Source organism: Notechis scutatus, chromosome 3 (genome assembly GCF_049901735.1).
Source record: "Notechis scutatus isolate UNSWTSFEM ecotype Mainland chromosome 3, rNotScu1.2, whole genome shotgun sequence".
NCBI lineage: Eukaryota > Metazoa > Chordata > Lepidosauria > Squamata > Elapidae > Notechis > Notechis scutatus.
In genome coordinates this window covers 175390159-175410994 of record NC_142011.1, presented here as the reverse complement: position 1 = coordinate 175410994, position 20836 = coordinate 175390159, and the positions used below count along the sequence as shown (strand labels likewise).

The window sequence follows — 20836 nt, the reverse complement described above, 5'->3', positions numbered from 1 at the left end:
TCCAAACTGAGGTACTGGAAAGAGCAGAAGATAGCAATATGGAACTGCGTTCAGCAGAAGAAGCATGTGAAATTATTTAATTGCCCAAATCCTAATTTAGTTAGGAAATTATTCCAAAATTATTTTTAATTAGCAATTTTGGCAAAGTGAGAGAATTGCTCATAAATATATTTTTAGAGAAAGTCCCAGACATACTGTAAGGAAACACATGGAAAGAAAACTTTGAATTGATAAAAGAATAAGAGAATGAGTTCAGAGTGATATTGTTGTGTAACCAAAGGAAAGTTCGGATGTTTTGACATAAGAGCAGACAGATAAGGGGAAAATTCTGGGACTGATAAGAAACCAGCTTGACAAGAGAATTTTATGATGCAATTTAAAGTTAAATACAAATAAATGTATATATCTTGTAAATCAGGTGTAGTTCAATTTTTCATTAGTTGCTTATTTTATTCTATGACATAGATATGCTTTAGATATAAAAATTAAAATGTATACACCTTTACAAAAATGGAAAAACCACACACACTTTTAGATACAAATATTAGATTAATGAATTAATGTATTTGGATTAACTTTTTCCAGGGCAGAAATTATCTAAACCAAATAATAAGCTAATGCCTGGTTAAGAAAAATACAGTATTAATAAGCAGTCGAACATAAGCAGCATATTCAATTTGTTTCATGAGAATAACTTTTGAGGCTGATTATTGTCAATTAGAAAGTGCCAATCTGATTGAGTATTTTCCTTCACCTGACCATTGTATACAAAAGACAACTGTTTCATTTCCATTAATTAATTCTAGTGCTTGAAATCTAGACTTGAGAAAGAGTTGTCAAAAAAGAATCACAATTTTGAAGTAAAATCTAAAACAGACAAACTTATCCACCATGTATTTTTAAAGGCTGGAGTTATGGATTGTTGGGGGGGAGTGGAACTGTAACCATCTGGCACTATTAATATTAATATCAAGGTGATCAAATGTCCAATAGGCTGCCAAACCAGAATGTTTTGAAATACCTGACAGGAAATAAAGCATAATAAAGAGGTCCAAAATGTGAAGACTCTCAATTATGCCAGACCAGTTTCTTTGTTCTGTGCTAATATCTAAAACCATATTTCTTTTTATGTTTTCCTTCTAATTTACCAAGTACATAACAAATGAGTATCAAACATCTTTTTATTATGATATAATACAAAGGTAAGTTTATATCAAATTCTAGTGTAAGGTTTTGTCCAACAAGAAAAGCAGTAGAGTAGTAAATCATAAGATATTATGATGATACCCAATTACACATTTTGCTGAGATCCAAATAAATGCCAAACTAACTTATTTTACACATTTACTTCTAGAAACAAAACTAAAACTACATTATAACTTAATCTTAGAAATAGTTTGATATTGCATAGTTTGGCAGTAGTCCCCCAAAAATTAATTTTCTATTTATTTAACTTCAAATCAGCAGGTGTATTTTTTACATAATGTATGTCCATTGAATCAAGGATTTGACTGTTAAATGGAGATTTTATTGCAAATGATGTCATTTATGTGAATTATGTAGTTTTGCAAAGGCATAAAATTCATTCTTATAACTTGGATTAACAAATCTTCCTTCCTTTTTCTAAAAGGATGCTAATTTAGAATATCCCAAAGGTGCTTTTTCAAAAGACAACTGGACTTTGTTTTCCCTTGAAAATGTTTTGCTTCTCATTCAAGAAGCTTCTTCAATTCTGACAACCTGAACAACTGACAATCTCTATAGACATTCAGAATACTAATGTTGAATGGACAAAGTTCCAAGATTGCATGGTTTGTTTTAAACAATTCAACATAATTGTGAAATCCCTGGCTAAAGTGGTGGACTAAAGAGGCATACCTGGAGTTGGAAGGAAACATCATAGATTAGAATAGTGAAACCTTATCTACTGGTTCCCAAGGGAATGCAACTACATTGGTGAGATTCTTGTGAAAAAGATGACCAACAGCAAAGAAACTGCTTTGGCCTATTTACAAAGTTGTTCTGGTTCCTTGAAACTGACATAATTGTTTAAATGCTATAAAATATTGAATTACAATTGAAAAAATATGCTTAATATAGTCAGCTTGAAAGCTTGAACTCAGCTTGAAAGTTGTGTAAGTTTCAAAATACAAATATTGGCTAACCTAAATAATAAAGAAATTGGGAAAAATGATTGCAATTATGCAACTGCATATAATAACTATTAGTAATAATTAAACAATCAAATCAATTATTCTAATTAAAAGGCAAATAATATAGTACTTTCTTCTTTCTAACAATTATGGACACATCTGTGTTTGCATGCTCTTCTATGTTGTGATTCAAAATTCCTGAAAATGACAGTTTACATCTATTCTAGATCTGCTTTTTGACACACACACACACACACACACACACACAAAATGACAAAGCTTATTTTTTTTGTTGCAATGGTCCTTAGCAATATGAATAGCAGAATATATGATATGTTCTAAAAATTTTATAGCATAACTAAAACAGATAATGGAACACAGCCTCCCAACAGAGTATATATAGCCTTTCTGATATATTTAAAAACTCCTTTTTACAGAAGTTTTTAAGGTATTTTCACAGTCTTCCAGAAAAGTGGCAGTTTATTGTTGGATAATCAGATACATTTTCAAAAAACTTTGTCCTGATTTATGATATTCCAGTGCAAAAGCCATTACTGTCTTTCAGTTTCCTCTTATGTTTGTGGTTTCCTTTCTTGAACTTTTATCTGAAACAAATCGCTCTAGCTATGTTCATTCACATGCAGCAAACTTATGCTTGTAGTCTACAGAAATTTACCACTATTTTTATGTATACACAAACTTTGTGGTTGCATTTGTAGTTATATAATTAAGCAATTAATCCAGTCTAGGTCACTTCCTTTACATTTTATGAGTTTGTATTTTGATCATAATTGTTCACAGGATTTTTCCCCTCATTTTCAGATGCACATTTTGCCCTTCATGTTAATTCATAACTGATCACCTGCAAGACAACTACTTAGTCTGTATGGATTGAAAAATCTAGTATAGATAAGTGCTTCTGGAGACACAACCCCAAACTCTGCCCACTGAAAAAGCTTGTTAATGGGTCCCACATGACACAGCTCTCCGTTTTTAGTATCATATATACATGATGCAGCCATTATAATTTCACTTAGAGCTAACTGTCCAGTAGCTTATAAGGTTTTGTTTTTATTTTCGTTCTGACATGGAGGCAAAATTTTATAATATAATCATATAACAGAATAAAGCATCTGAGAAGAAAAGAATGAGCAAATGACAGTAAAAGAAAAAGTCCTCATAAGAAACTGCAAACTTGTTCTTTTTGAACATTTACCAATTTGCTTAAATGTGCTTTGTAAGCAATGATAACTTGTCATTTTATCATTGATCTGTCCTTCTGTCTTGGAGGGATTCATTAAATAATGCATGCACCTCTGTGAATTACCCTTTTTCACTCTAGCATCCCCAGACCATTAGCCAAATATAGCAACATGAGCATCTTTCAACCCATAGAAACCCTTTGGCTTTCATTTAATTAAATTATCCCATTATGAAAACTCTTATAATGAGATTAAATTTAATTATTTAGTAGACACTTATTTGCACTAGGGAGCCTATCAATTATGCATGGGTGTGCTAAACATTTTTCAATCCATCACCTTTTTTTTTCAAGGAAGGTGCAATTTATTAACTGCAACTCAAGTACGATGACAGTGAATATTCCTCAATGTGCTACAGATTGTTACAAATACAATGTGGAACTTCCTGTAAGAAAATGGTGATTATTATTTTTATTGATGTATACAATTTTGTTTAGTCCATTCATATGCATATGTAGTGAAGGAATAGATTGAAATCAAAAAGTATAATTAATATGATTAATGATGGTGAAAACTTGAGAGCATTCCTAAAGAATAGAAAGATGAGATCTGAATGTGGGATAGGCCATGTCTAGAATGGATCTTGGATAAAAATAGGCATGGAAGAAAAAAAATAGGAGGAACAAGAATAAGTGTAGAACAACTTCAGGAAGAGAAAGTATGAATGTGGAAAATACAGTAGATTAATCAGCCAATAAAAGGCAAAGAAAAGGGATATAAAGAAGAAAGACACAGAAGCCAGTTGGAGCAGAATGAGATGTTTCTATATCACTATATAGGAATTTATAATGAAGTCTGGCTTTGAGAAATAAGAGAGGGTGAAATGATTGCTGAGTTCTGAGAAGTAGAAAGCACAAGAAACAGTTTCAAAACAGCCCATCTTGGATTTGTTATCCTTATAAAGAAACAGTGAGGCAGTCAGCCTTTCAAGATTCTGTTAATATACTCTACAACAGGGGTGTAATCACGTGACGCTTTGTGACTTTTTTCCCTTTTGCTAAACTGGGGGTGAGCATGGCCAGTGTGTGATCAGTGCTTGTGTAATGCTTGAGGAAAAGAGCTTAAGGATAAAAATATAAATATGAGAGAGTAACTGTCTTCTCTGTCCCCATTTTACACAGACACAACCAGCCTCTACTACCAAACTCAATAGCAGTTATAGTTGCACTTGTTGTCCTTGACTTATAATCACAATTTAGCCCAAATTTTCTGTTGCTAAGATAAGTGAACAGACAGTTAGGTGAATTTTGCCCAATTTTATGACCTTTCTTGCCACAGATGTTAAGTGAATCATTGTAGTTATTAAGTGAATCTGGCTTCCCCACTAACTTTGCTTGTCAGAAAGTCACCAAAGGGGATTGCCTGACCCCCATGACACTACAACTGTCATAAATAGAAGCCAGTTGCCAAGAACCTGAATTTGGATCATGGGACCATGGAGATACTGCAACAGTTGTAAGAGTGAAAAACGGTCACAAGTCACTTTTTAGTGCCATTCTAACGTTTAAAAGTCGCTAAATGAACTGCTATGTCAAAGACTACCTGTATGTATAACACCTGCAAGTTAAAACTTTTGACATGGAAACCATAGGTATCAAAGCTGATTTCCCCCAGAGACCAGAATTCTCTCAACTTCAGAGAGGGTCCAAAAATAATTTCCAATACAAAGTTCCAAGTAATCCAACACAGCATACTGATAAACTTGTAGATAGGGAAGTAGAACATTATTTGTCACGTGTTGCCTTTTTTATAGCTCTGACTTGATTCATTTCTTAAATGAACCCCACTTCTTTTTTTCTTTGCACAGTAAAGCTTGTTTCTTTCAAGCTTGACCATCTTCTCATCATTTACAACATGTTGCTGGCTCAGGATTTTGCCTAAGGCAATAGCTCAGTCCATATTTACTTATTTATTAATCAAATGTGCCCATCTTACGTATTCATGTTTTCTTCAATTTTATACTGAGTGCACTTCTGTTCATTCTTGTGGTATTCATGGATACTCATTCAAGACAAGTTCTTTAGCTTCTGAATCTGAAGTCTCTCACTGTTTCCTATGATTCTGCTACAAAAATCAGGATTAGAGAAAGTGATAGTTTAACCGGCTGCAAGAAGAAGAAAAAAACCAGTCAAATCAGGCTAGCAAACAGTAAAGCAGTATTAAATGTTAATCCTTAATTAACATTTAAACAGTGTTTTCAATTAAACAATTAATTGATTCTATATTTTATTAGGATGTTTTTGTGAAAGCTTTGATCTTTCTGGAGGCAACATAACATAAAACTTCAATTAACAATTAACAACAAGGACAATTCTTCTTTTGAGGTGATAGTATTGTTGGGCATAGAGGAACCCAATATTTGTTCCTGGAGGCAATCTTGCTGATCTCTTCCTTCTGCCAGCAGCTTGTTGGAAGTACAATTTGGAACTACAAATCTGCCTCCTAAAGAAAATGAGGTTCTTTCTCTCTTATGTACCACTCTCTGCAACCAATTATCTCCAGCCCTTTGTTCTGTAATTATGACCACAGTTCATGTGATTTATATGATCGGAAGACAAACGAGGCAATAAATGTTAGAAGCAGGGGATTGAAAAATCCTATTTCAAAATTCCAAGTTTTCAAAAAATACTCAAAGCAATCCAGCTCTAGAGCTTATAGTGCCATAAAGGGCACTTAAAGGGTATGTGTCACTAATAAAACACATACACACAAAAAGTATAGTGCAATACCGATAGCAAAATCTTTAAATATCTGACGTAATGTCTTTATTATAAAAATGAGGATAGAGCAATATGTTACTATATGGTCTAAATTTAATCCTTGATTAAACATTAGGATAGTTATGTGCTAATACTATATGGCTCTTTTTCAGTTTTAATATTTAATCATAACCATGTATTATTTTTCAAATAATAAGTCACACAATATTTTTTATTCTATTCAATGTTGGTACTTATTCTAGTAAAATCCATTTCTGGTCTACCATTAATTTATTCTCAGGTAAGGATATGCAAAATTATGTTATATTGACTTCAAATAAAGTTCATTGCCTATTTATTGTTACCAAATGAATATATTGTGGCAGTCACTTTACTCTGACTAGAATATATGCAAGGTAATTCATAACAATATAATAAAAACATAAAATTATGCATAATTTTCCAGAAGAAACATATTCAAACCAATGGATGCCATCCTTTGAATCCAAGATCTCTGACACACATATTTGTGTTTTTCCATTGAATAATGATCCTGATAATCTAGGCAAGAGTCATTGCTGAAGCAAATAACATTGAAATGGGCCATTGAGCCTGCTAGTAGAAACTGAACTATCATACAAAACATATTAAAAATTAATCCAATATATAACCTCATCTGATACTGAGATTTACACTGAAAAGTATAGGCCCATATAGATACTGAGCAATATAAGGGACTAGATAAGTATTGTGTCATATTTTGGGTTAACTCCCAAGCTGGACTTGTGAAAGGACCAGAGGAATCAACTGAATCATACTTGTATTGTCTATCTGTAAATTTAGTCATATAGCAGTCTGTATTCTTTAAGCCTGTGTTCATGTCCCAAAGGAAATAGAGAATTAATTCCAACAGAAAATAACTAGAATTTGATATGGGTTTATATCTTCTGGGGCCTCAGCATCAAAGAAGATTGTTCCCTTGCACCCTAAACATCAATTCCAACAAGAGTAAATAAAAGTGAAAAAGGCCATTCCATCAGGAAATATGTATGTGGATGTTTGCTTTCTGTTCATTTTTGAATAACTTTGGCCTTATCTATATGAGCAAATCCAGAGAACTCTGCTTACCAGATAAATTCTGACCTGTTCTATCAACAATTTCCGACAAATTATTTCAAACTGTATCTCTATTTCACAGGATTATGAAAAGAATTGCCTTGAGTAGTGAGTTATTGCTCAAGGAGTTATCCCTTTGTGATCCTTTCACATCATCCCTTTATATTGCTGAGATATGAAAATGATAGCATGTCTCCCGTCCCTAATATATAAAAATAAAAAATCACCCTATGATCCCTTGGCCACTGAACCACCTGCTTAAAGTGTATTTACCTTCTAACAGTTTTAGGGTCAGTAAGATGAGTTATAAAAGTGGAATGGAGAGCATGAGCTAGGAGAAGTGACCAATATAACTTCGCACACAATAGTTTTAGCAGGTTTTTGATACATTCTGAGAACTCTAGTTTTTCTTAAAAGTGATTAGATTTTTCATACTATTTTTCTAGATTTTTCTTCAGCTTCTTAAGCTCAGTGGTAGCAAAAAAGTGTTCTGCTATATTTATGATACGTTATGATAATGAAAATAAAACAGCCCATTAGTAAAGAAGAGGTAGTAAACAACTGTTCTTCCTTCCTAAAAGATCCATTCATAGCAACATGTCGGTCTAAAATGCTCATACTATATCTGATCAAAAATTGATGTCTACAATATGATCTATGAATTAATTATAGAAGAAAATGATCACTTAACTGATGTGGTTAAAACCTTGTGTGTGTAGGGTAACGAGGGATTTGTATGCCAGTAGCTCAATATTCAAATTTTAAATACTGCATTATGAATCATGGCAGGATAATAATTGATGAACCTTGTTATCTTTTTTAAAAACAGTGATATTCAATTAAGAATTAGGATATAGGTTTAAACAGACTGGATTCTTTATTCCTTTTACAAGATGAAATAATGGCATTTTTCTATACTGTTCAGATATGACTGTAGTTCTGTGTGTCATATTGTAAAAATATCATTGACAGACTGAAATGTAGCCATGGAACAAAAACAAGGATAGTTCTGTATCTAAACACCAAGTCTTAGGAGGAAATCTAGAGTTAGGTTTATTTCTTATGTCTACAAATTAATTTGTGGTACCAGGTAGTCAAATTATTTTATTATTACATTCATTAAATAATGTTTAGTCTGTTTGGAATAGACTTGAATTCCTCCCTAAATATGCAAGTGCGTAGTCTAAGGATGCTTCTTATAAGATTTAATTGAACATTTTTATACTTATGTACTCTTTATGAGATAGGGCAACAGTTTTGTGCTAGTTTAAAATAGCAAGGTTCTCAGCTCCCAGGTAGCAAGACTTTTACCTTAAATGATAGGAATAACTATTAAACAGAATGTCAATCAATCAAGTTATTATTTTTTTAAGGGGACTAAATGGAAATGGATGAAGTTCAAGGAAAGAATGATATTTTTTCAGATTCAGCAATGTTCCATGTGAAAGGCAAATGTTATAACTGTTGCAGCACTGTTCTGAAAAGTCATACTGAAAGATATTAAGAGTCCAAATGAAACAAACAAAATGTTAAAAAGTTATGATATTTATGTAGTTACTTACCAATAATGTCTAAATTATATTAAAGAAACCAAAATATCTTTATAATTCACAAAGCATGTCACAACTTTGGAACACCCCTAATATTGGTCATAACTTGGAAATTAAATTTTTTTTTAAATGACACGCCCTAAGAGTCCATAGCAACCATGGAACCAGTTAAGGGGGCAATCCTACCTCCGTAAAGTAGCCAAAGTGAAGGAATTGGCTTAAAAAAAAACCAGGTAAAACAGCAGCACCACTTTATGCAACTGAAACAGGAAAACAATACTTAGAAAATGCAGCAGAAAAACACCCTTAGAGGTAGCTTTGTCAGTGGGTGAAGGGTGAGTACAGAATGACATTACCATTCTGAAACAGTTGGGCATCAGTAGAGGTGCAAACAGGTAGTGCAAGATAAATGCAAAGTCAGAATAACCTGAAACCAGATTAGTGTGTTACTGAAACAAAGGACAGGTGGAAAGTATTCTTCTTCCAAAAAGAATAGTTTCAACACTTCTGCAAAACATAGATAGGATTTAAAAGGCACAAGAATTTAAACCTTAATTTCACTATAAATAGGGTTTGCATCTGATATAGAGCAGGTATACAATTATTTTTCAATGGCTTCATTTTTTAAAAACACTAAATTTGCTTATCAGAGATTTGCATCCTTGATTGCCTGCTTGTGCCTGTTTTGTGGTGCATTGCTTTTGAGAAAAGCCTGACAATCAGGTTTTTCCAGTAGCAGAAGCTGTGTTTGGTGCAAAATGCTACAGAAAAACTGCCAACAGGTAGGCAATATCACCAATCATAAGATCTGCACTGGATGTCAACTATTTGTTCAATTATTAAATTTAAGATGTTAGTCATAACTTTAAAAGTTTTAAATAGTTTGGGGTTAGGTCATTGAAGATACAACCAGTTTCTTAATTAATCTGGTAATTAAGATCAATATAAGCAATTCTTTGAGAACACTTCTAGTTACAAAGACCAATTTATTGTACTTACAGGAAAATGGCCTTTTCATGTATGGGTTCCAAAATGTTAAATCTCTTCTCATGACACATCAGAAAGGAATTTAAGACACATTGGTGTCTTATTCTGGTTTTTAAGAATTGTTAATAGTTGATGTTAACAATATTTATATTGTTTAATGTTAAATAATGTCATTTATTGCATTTTGTACTGTTATTTTGACGCAAACTGTATATACTAGGTTCTGGATTCTTTTGATGCCAGAACAAAACAAGAAATTGAACAAGTCTCTTAAAAAGAATATTGTTATAAAAGTATACATAATAAAGATATCTTAGACACAGACAAAGATGTATACCATGAAGAGATTTAAGTTTTTTTCCTTATTCCCGTGGGTTATTTTTATCTTGTGTTTCCTGCCTATCCAGTTATGTTTTATTTATCATTCTATACTCCAGTTATGTATAGTTCTTAATACTAAATACACTACTTTGTAATATTTTTCTACTGTGTTTATTTATTTAAACAATAGTTTATTTACCCAAACTCTTTTCCTTTAAATTTTTTTTAAAATCGTTCTACTTGAATGATTTTCCAATGATTTGCATGGCCCCAGAATACTGGGTATTGCCTCTCCCTTCTTTCTTGAAGGCCCTAGCTCAGGGGTGGGCAAACTACGGCCCGCTGGCCACATCCGGCCCGTTGGTCTTTTTAATCCGGCCCGCGAAGATTGGTACAGAATTAAGGTTTGATGTGAATGATTGAATGATTGCATTCATTTGATTTTGACTTGTAATGACAGGCATTTTCGACACCAGGTGGTGCATTAGGCGCAGTGACTTGATTTTGGAGATTTTTCAGTTTTTATATGTATCGTATCTTGTGCTGACCCGGCCCGTCTGTCAAATTTTAAAAGTCAATGAGGCCCCGAGCCAAAAAGTTTGCCCACCCCTGCCCTAGCTGCTGTTGACAAGGAATTGGCTTTCTTGAACATTGGTGGTTGTGACTTCCTCAGGATTCCTTCCATTTCTTCACCTTGCAGTTCTTGGCCTTTAGGGTTCTGTGCTGTTTGAATATTCTCCTTTTCCACCACCATTTCTGTGTTATGGAATTCCTGAAGTTACCACTGGTATTATGGGGCCATTTGCACTTCTGGATCTGCTAGTAAGCTTCTCTTACCAGGAATGTTCTTCTTTCTGAGATAATTATTCAACTGCAGCTTCCTCCCTTCCCAAGGTGTTACTGAAGTTCTCAGTGTGGCTTCAGCTCCTATTTATGGATTGATTATACAGTATATATTTATATAGCTGGACATCTCACATTTGAAAATCTGTGTAGTGCACACAGGATTAAAATCAGTAAAAGAGATCGCAATGCACAATACTAAAAGTATAAAGAATATCAGCAAAAGAGAACACAATAACAAAAATTTAAGGAAAGTAACAATGACAGAAAAAAAATCATAAGACAAGGTCATAAGAAAGACAAACATAGTGACAGAATCAACTAACCTCAACCCCTCGTGCCCAAAGACTTCCAGAATATTATCAAGTTCAAGATTCACAAATCTCAGGTGGGAATGGTGCTCTAGGAGGGACTGCAGCCCAGAAGACATGCTTCCTCAGTCCTATTAGGTGTCATTTTTAAGAGATGGGAACTTCTTCATTCTTCCTTTTTATTGCTACTTAACTGGGGTGGAATTCAAAAATCCCAACAACCAGTTCTCTGCCCAGTTGATGGGTGGGCGTGGCCATGGTGGGTATGGCCTACCGGAACGTCCGGGAGGGCCATTTTTCGCTTTACCCAGAGTCCAGAGGCTTCCTTCAGGCCTCTGGGAGGGCGAAAATGGCCTCCCCCAGACTCTGGAACTGGAAACAGGCCCACTTCCAGACATCTGGAACTTCTGGGAGGGCTGTTTTTTGCCCTCCAGAGCCTCCACACAGACGCTGCACTTACCTGCATCCAAAATGGGCTGTGTGGAGTCTCCTGGGAGGGGTGGGAGGCACCAGCCAGTCGGTTCAACTACCAGTTTGGCGAACCAGATGTAAATTTAACATCCAGTTTGCCTGAACTGGCCTGAACTGGCTGAATCCCACCCCTACTACTTATGTTCCAGGGCCAAAGATCTGCAAAGTTGTTCAGCTCAGTTCTGTTTCTTTCTCTCTTTTTGGGGTCACCTTTCTATGGTGTTTCTTTCTGAAGGTCTGTCTGCCAACTTGTGCTTCTTCAGCTGAATTCTGACTTTAACTGCTTATTCCTATATTCCATGTTTTTATAATTAGTTGCTATAATATCCATCACAAGTGTAATAGTACCTGGGGTAATTTCATCTTTCAGCTTCTCAAATAAATAATAGTGTATTGTGTAAAACAAAATTACAAAAATATTCTTAAATAAGTTTTACATTTAAAATTGTACATATATAAGAGTATTTTAGTAATCCCTTCCCCCACTATAGCCTCTATAGCCGCTATAGCCTCTGTCAGGAACAACTTAATCTCTGATTGACAGGGGAAAATGATTGACTGTCTGATTAGCTCTCAGCTAATTGGAGTTCTATTAATAAGCCAGCAGTATTTGACATGATAGTTGCATATGATTATCACTTTGCAGTAACTTCTTTTCCTGAAACTAGTCTTAGGCAATCACTATTCCATACAGTGATATATTTTGTTTTAGAGAAAATGTTTTAATTTTCAAATTCAGTCTCATTTGTTTATAATACTGTACTGAAGACAAAATTTCCTGAGATTTATATAATGTTTCCTGAATTAATTTTGATGAAAAGATAATCAACATTTTCAATACTTATGGTGAAACTTTATTTAATTTTACATACATATGGAGTTCCTGATTGGGCTTAACACAAATATCTGGAAACTGTTTTCACATTAGATAAGAAATGTGCTTAACTATTAATTACTGTGTTCAGTTGTTATTAACTTGAAAGTGTCTAAAGCCCAATAATAGTTAAAACTTTATTTGTATCTTGTTTAAAAAAGGTGTCTCTTCTGAGTATTAGATAAGCAAACCAAAGCTGCTTACATACAGTTTGGGTTTTCTTAACTTCAAGAGCATAAAGTCAAATTCAGTAGCATGAAGCAACTCTGTTTCCTGCAACTATCAGCCTAAATAAACTTTAAATTTTATAACATTGAAAAAAGCCTGTCCAGATTGCTTAGTTATTGACATTGCTTCATAATATCTAGAATACGGGTGCTCTTTCGTGTGTTTCCAATAGCAATGTGATTACAGAGTTCTGTGGATTAAGTTACCAGAGACTTTGAATTCTGACCTTCAGTCTAAAACAGCTTTAGAGGTTACTCTTTTTCCGATTTGTGAGACTGCAGAAAAGGAGCTCATGCTCCTGAAAGGAAGGGGGAGGTCAGAATCTTTGAAACTGCTAGATTCCCTGCTCATATCGCTTCTGCTAATATAACTGCCTGGGCTTTAAGTACTTCTAAAAGTAAAATAGGAAATTCTGTGTCTATCATTATTACTTTGATTCTAATCTCTTATCCTGCCTGGTTTGAAAGTGATGAGTGCAATATATGGCACACTAGTCAAAACCCATACATAGCACAAAATTAAATATATTGTGTGAAGGAGCCAAACAAGTCATGTTAATTAACTAAAGTTAACTGATGTTAGGTAGGTATGTTTATGGAGTGGGATTTCTTTTTTGAATTGATGTTCCGTTTTGATACCACCATTACAAGCCCAATCCAATCCAAACATTCCTAATACAGTGGAGCCTCGGGGGCGGGGGCAGCACTTTAATCCGTTCCCAGACTCTGGTCGCAACCCAGTTTGGTTGTGTCCAGAAGCATGATCGACAAAAAAAAATGGAGCCGAAGGGGAAATTGGTGCAGAAAGGGAATCTTTCTGCACTGATTTTGTTCTCCAACCAATATTTGAATCGATCTGGTCATGAACAGGAGTGTTCGCAACCCAAAATTCCACTGTATATCTAACTGATTTGAATGGAACAAATTAATCATACTTGAATTCTTTCTTTTACATAGGTCACAGAAGTGCTTAACAGCGGATGTAATCCATGCTACATTGAAAAAAAGCAGTGGTGAAATTCTCAATGATGTACTTATAGATACTACTGTGAGAAACAGAGCTCAGATTGTAAATGCTGGGTCTGGACTGCTTCCAATGATCAGTACTCTAAACCAAAATAATAGAAAATAATTGTAAAACAAAACTTTTAATAGATAAAGGTTATTGCGATGCATTTATGTGGATGCAGTTTGAGAGCCAGTTTGGCCTAGTGATTAAGGGACCAGGCTAGAAACCAGGACAATGGTCCCATTTTAGGTATGAAAGCCACCTGAATGACTTTGGGGCTGTTATGCTCTCTCAACCCACAATGCCATGCTTGGGCAACTAATGTGGATACAATGCTTGCAGATAATGAAATATGGGGATTTGTTTAATGATTTGAAAAGAAAACAAAGGATATATTTTATACATTAACGCATTGCAGATATACAGATGGAGATAATAGGTGGGGTGAGTCATATGACATGATGCCGTTGAAGCAGCCCTTTTGAATGAATATATATTCAGACATGTTATGTGAAGACCTAGCTCTCTGGAAAGGCTCTCCTACTAGAGAAGGTGGAAGGAAAGAGCAGAAGGGAATGACTAGCAGCAAGGTGGACAGACTCAGTTACAGTGGCAATGAGTACACCATTGGAAAGCCTGAAAGAACAGATTAGGGATAGATTGCCATGGAAAAAAATCTATTTGTATGGTGGCTAGGACTCAAAAACTACTTGATAGCACATAATTAATTAATGAATATTATTAGGGGATTGAACTAAGAAAAGGGAAGACCTCATAAAAGTCCAGCTCAATCATGGCAGCTTATTTGGTGCCATGGCCAATTATTCTTAGCCAAATCACTGCCAAATGCATTTATAAGGTTCTATTGTGAGTAAAAATATCTGGAGGAAATAGTACTGTTACATTGCTCTGAGCTCATAGAGAAAAAGATTGGATGAAATCTAATAAATAGTAACTGGAATTAAAGGTTTTACATTCTGTTTTAGCTTGAAGGACAATAAAGCACTTGCTTTTATCTTTCTCACTGAAATCAATGGCTGAGATCTATTTTAAATGTTCTTAGGAATTCATAAGAGCTCATTCACTGCTAGCTGTACCATACCATATTAAAGATGAAATCTGTTTTTTATTTTTAGTTTGGAATATTTTAAAAGACTTCAGCACTTTCTAATCACATGGATGCTAATCTTTGTCTATTTCATAAAAGTCCATGAACTGTCTCATAATTACAATTTGGTTGTTGTACATTTAAATATACACCCATAATAATTATGATCAGTCATTAAAAACTATTATTGTATGTGTTGAGTGGTTTATTAAAATGAATTATTGACAATTTATCTGGGAAATTACCATGATATTAGCTATTATCTCTCTTAGTTTAGGCAGTACCATATATTATTATTTTTTTCTATACATCTTTGTGCACAATGTTTTGCAGAAGACCAATTAAGTTCCTGTGCCATTTTATCTTGATCTTCTGGGCAATAAAGTGTAGAAGCTGCTTGTTTCATATCTTTTAAAACTCAGAGGAATTATGCATGAGAAAGAAACTAATTTTAAGAGCTAGAAGTTCTAAATCTTATTTTACTATTTGTTACATATCAGGATAACTGAAACGTTATTTTGGAAAAAAAATATTTTGAAAGTTCTTGATAGATAAAATTACATTACACATATAGTGCCTATAGACTCCAATAGAGTATGACTTCAATGTAACATGATGTTATAGAATCACCCAGACAAAAATAGTGGCTTTCTCAGTTTCAAATGGTTAGGATTGAAAATATGATTAGGTTATGAATACATAATTCAAGATAATGTCATGCACCTTTTATCTCTGTAAGCTTCATTAAACAAATGAAGGATGCTTAACAAGTATCAGGAATGAGATCTAAATGATATATGTGGATCCATCATTTCATATTTACACTGAGTAAGTTTGTTGATGGCTTGTTATTCATATTTTTTCCTGATTGAATGTTCTTATTTTTAATTGAATGCAAGCCATTTTGAAAGTACTTTGAAGAGAAAGGAAGAAAAAATATAACTAATCAATCAATCAATTTATATAAGGAATTTGCCTCCTGATTCTGTTCTAAAAGTAACTATAACAATAAGGACTTGAGGTCTTTGGAAGGAGCCAAAAGTTCACTCTGCAAAGATATGAGCAAGATTTGTAATCGGTTCATTTTTTTTTCTTTATAAATATTCATTAAATTATTTTTGTTATTTGCATTGAAAACAGTGGAAAGAGCTTGAGAGTTCAATAAAATCTAGTGGAAATGAAAGAAAATATTCTTATTATCCAAGCAGTATGTTAAACATTTATCTCTTAAAATTTGGGTTTCAGATGCCACTGTTTTTACAACATCCCGTGTGGTTAACAATAATATCTATTGAATTTGGTCAGAATGTATGGGTAATATCATTCAAATTGAGCTTTCTGAATATCATACATAAGTCCTGAAATTTATACATTCCTTCATAACTGGAGTAAATGAAACTTGAGATTTTAAAAAGCTAAAGATTTGTCGTCTAATTTTTTCTGCTTGTTTACTGAAGGTTCTTAAACTATCACCTGAATTTTAAAAATATATGTATTGATATGTGCCTATTTCTGTTACTATGCCTAGAATGAATTGCTGGATCAATTTAGGATCCAATAGAATTGAGATAACACTGAAATTAAAATAATTTTCTTAATCGTTATCTTCAGATTTTGATCTGGTATATATTTTTATCAGAACTTCCAAGTACTGCATCTGCTTGGCATACTGGCAGTATGTCAGTTCCATATATATCCTGTGCAAATTCACAAACAGAAGCATTGTTTTGAAACTTCACAGCATTTCAGAAGCAGTTTTGTGATACATCACTAAGGACAGCTGTTCAAAAATATTTCATTGAATACAGTACTGCCAATGCTTGAATGTGCCTAAACTAGCTTGTATATGAACTTATATTTTAAGGGGGGGAGAAAGTACCCTCTTAATACTTCTTCTAATATTCTTTGTGTGTTCACAAAATAAATATTATAGGCCGTGCCATAATATATCGTAATATGTCCAAATATATACATTATTGCTAGTGCAACATCTGCATCCCAGCAAATGATTCCCATTCAGTATTAAATAAAGCTGCTTGTAAAGTAAATTGCTATTTTAAAAAATCAAAGATAGCAAGATATTATTTGAGGTTGCCTTATGCTAACCATCTCTGCCCTTTGTTTCAATATTTGAAATGTAAGAGATTCCAGATTGTTTGGCTTTGGACATCATAGGCAGAGATCTATATCCCAATATTCCATACACAGATTTGCAAGAATTCCAGACAGACCATTCTTTCTTCATCTCCGGAAGTTAACCTAGAGACCAGGCTGCATTGTCCCTTTCTGATATTTATAGTATTAGCAAGCAAACAAAAAGCTTTTGGTTTAGTCCAGCAGCGTAGAATGACTTTTGAATTTTTAATAGCATTTTCTTGTGCTGTATCATAGTGATACTTGCTGATTTGTTTACTCCAAAAAGATAACGTAAACTTTCCCAAAATATTTGAATGGAAATATACCATCCTATTATTGTTTTATGGCATTCTGCATTGTCCTTGGGCGAAAGCAACTGTTTAAACATATTTAGAATAACTAGAGTGGGCCTATGCAAGTTTACTTCATAAACTAAAGCACTGGTTCATAAACTAAAGTCTGGTTCAACTGTTTTAATGGTCAAAGAAGTTCACTGAAGTATGATACCCTGGTTTTAAATACATCAAGTCACCCCCACTGATTTCAGTAGAATTTGCTCCCAAATATGTTATGCATAAGTACTATAATTTGAGAATGTGGATTGGATATTCAGTGACAAAGAGGAGGAGGAATCAATGAGAAGTAATAGTTAATACTCCTCCCACAAAAGAATAGTCAAATTATAAAAAGTCACTGTGCAAGAACTTCATCTACTATAAAGACAAGATGAAATCAAATACTCAAAAATTCTATTTCCTCAGATAATATTGTAGGTGGCTAACTGCTGAAAAGCACTGTACTAAAACAAATGTTAGCATAAAACACATTTTCTGATGCTACTACCAATTTAACACTTTGTTAAAATCTAAAGCAGATAATTATTCCCAGATCCATATGCACCTGTCTTATTTGAGATAGCTTATATGTTAACCATTGTAAATATAAATGAATAGACATGATTTAAAGAGAGTACATAAAGTTATTATTGATTTGTAACACTGAAAAATGCAAAATGTCTAACTAATATTGTATTGTCATTGGTAAGATGACATTTTAAAACATCTTCTAAAAGGATTTGGTTTCAATCTTACACTCACTTTCTTGGGTATAATTCTCAGTAAACTGAATTGGCCAGAATAGGATTGCACTGTTAAAAAGCGTTGTTAGCACAAGCCCAGTATTTGCCATACTGCCTCATATTCTCTTTTCTTGCCTTTTGGGAGAAAAAATCATTAATGTGTGTTTCAAAATAAACATAAAACCACTTTTTCCACTAAAGTTTTGTATTAACCATATACTTGCGAAATAAGACATTACTATACATATTACAAATTAATTAAATTACTTATGAAAAGAACTCCCAAAATAAGGAGCATTCTATGTCATCCTAAAAATATTTTATTTAATGAAGTGTTTCAGTAACATTAAAATATTGCATATGATTTTATTGCCAGTGCAATTTAATATAACATTACAAATTCTACTTTGAACATATTTAAGAATTAAAAGAAGAGATATATTGTGAATATATGTGTCATGCCACAGAGGCAGACCTAACAGACATTTGTGGGTTTTGACCTTAACCTTCCATGTATGGAAATGTCTATCATGATTTTTTGCCTTCACTAAGCAACCAGAGTTCTGCTCAAGACTGTCATGGCACAATTTCCTTGCCTTTTGGAAAGTTACCCACTGTATTATTTTCTGAAAATATGTAAGCTGGACATTGCACAGTATTTTTGTAAAGTATGTTGAGATTATAAGCTTGTATTTATAACAAACATTATTTGAAGCTAACTTTATACAGTATTCCAATATTCAACTGTGTACTCATGTTACTTCATGTGGCAATACATTCAGGCAAAACTATACCCTTCATTCAAAAACAGTTTTTACAGATATTTTAACATGTTTTAACAAACAATCTTTTTTTCTTTGGTAGTACATTATTTGTATTGGAATTGGAACAGTATTAATTTAGAAATGGTTTTGCATTCTGAGATTGGTTAAAATAGCTCAAAGCAACATTAGCTATCTGGATTTTAGATACTTGTCTTATCTAAGAATTATTTCTAAAAATTGCCTCTAAATTCAACGTTAATGTTTAACATACGCAAAGGCAACTGTAATATTATTACAGTTAGAGTCATTCTGCAGAAAAAAATAAGTAGAAATAAGGATAATGCAGAATTACTCCCCCCGAAAAAAAGATTGAATCCAAATAGAAGTATATTTAAATAATTCATTTTGCCCACCATCGTTTTAACCCCCGCATATAAACAGTTGAAAGATTGGTGGTTATTCTGTCAAATTGCTGGAGCTTGGCACGGGTCAGGGGTTTAGCGATTTGCCTTCTTGTTTGTTCTCTTTCGTATTTTTGCCTCTTTAAGGGATACCCAGGAACAAAACTCCGATCCGTATCCAAACAAGTGCAGACGCGAGAGTTGATATTGCTGGATCGCTCTCTTTTTAGTTGTACTTAAAACAGATCTGGAGAGGGTCGCGAACGCTGTGCTGGGTCGCCTGCTTTGGGGATCGGGCCAAGGCTTTAAGTCCATCCACACCTCTCCCATCCCCCAGCTCCGCTCCGGGCTAAGGAGCCCAACGCCGGGCTAGCCCGCTTGGAAAGTGCACAGGGGGCTTTTCCGCGCCGCTTGCTCTGCGAAGCTCTACGTGGCTCGGTAGCGCCGGTGCCTCCGCAGCAGAAAGCCCGCCCGCCGGCCCGCTTCTTGACAGGGCGCGCTCAGCTGCATCTCTCCCCCCCCCACCCCCGACACACAGCTGTTTATGCACATGCCGCAGGATCCTTCATTTGCATACCAAAATTGCTTGCCAGCAAAGGTGGCCTCCGACCAGCCAGCCCAAGGCTGACTTCGATTGTTCGCATGTTCAAACCAATAAGGACGAGAGACTAGCTGTGGTTTGCATTAAGAATAAACAAAAGGGGACGAGTCGCAAGGCGGGGTGTGTTGTTGGGGAGTGGGGCGGGGGGGGGGAGGAAGGCGGAAAAGCCTTCGGGCTAGATTGGGGCAGACCTCCAAGCCTGGGCCAAGATAGAGGCAATGAGCGAGCGCCGACGAGGCTTCGGCTGTTTCTTTGTCTACTCTTCAGCGATCGTATCTGCGGCCGCGTTTGCGGAGAGCCGGAGAGCGAGCGAGCGAAAGGGCGCCTTGGTTTGCTTGAGAGAGCATTTGAGCGGGAACTTAGGCGCGCGCCGATTTGGGAACTGGGTGCTGCTGCAGACGGACCCCTCAGTGCCACTTCCGACTTTAAGCCTTCCTGGGAAAGTCCTCGTTGGCTGTTTTCAATTTCGCTCTGGAGACCCGAAGGCCCCCCTCCCCGCCCCTCCCGCCGCCGCCGCCGCCACCTCACTCTCTCCTTTGCCTCACACAGACGCTTGGCAAGCACAGCCCGTGGCGGCGGCGGCGGCGGCAGCAGCAGCAGAAGTCACCCTCACCCGCTCCTCGCTCTAAACGCGAAATTGTCCTCCAGAGCGAGTGACGGCTGCTCTTGAAGTGGGTCGAGGGTTACTGGTTTATTTTGTTCTTTTTCAATCAGCACAGGCTGTTGAGCTTTTAAAACCAAAACGATGTGAGCAACACTGGTTGGTTCACGTGAAGGGAGTACCTAACCCTGGTGGATGCTGCAAAGCCGTTCGCTGTAAGTACAAACCTGTCTGTTTCGAAAACTGCATGGATTTGACAACAACTGTCTCTTCTTGTAAAACGGTGAGAGAAGCCCCCAAACACACACACAATTTTTGGCCCGA

The 20836-nt window shown here is 35.1% G+C and overlaps 1 protein-coding gene and 1 long non-coding RNA gene across 23 annotated transcripts in view; one reads left to right on the top strand and one right to left on the bottom strand.

Moving 5' to 3' along the window:
* Positions 1-3180: 3180 nt before the first annotated feature.
* Positions 3181-20385, bottom strand: LOC148131491 (uncharacterized). Of its 2 annotated transcripts, XR_015748944.1 has the most exons (4): positions 19323-20385; positions 18165-18280; positions 10926-11015; positions 3181-5519 (listed from the first exon to the last, which is right to left on the bottom strand). It is a non-coding gene; the product is annotated as an uncharacterized LOC148131491 (long non-coding RNA). The 2 variants fall into 2 exon arrangements; XR_015748943.1 differs by lacking the exon at positions 10926-11015.
* The window catches only part of EYA1 (EYA transcriptional coactivator and phosphatase 1), a 93477-nt gene continuing 93013 nt past the window's right edge, over positions 20373-20836 (top strand). For all 21 annotated transcript variants that reach the window (XM_026691752.2, XM_087961858.1, XM_087961856.1 and 18 more), the window contains exon 1: positions 20373-20727. The gene's annotated coding sequence lies outside the window, so the exon portion shown is untranslated. The remainder of the gene's footprint in view (positions 20728-20836) is intronic.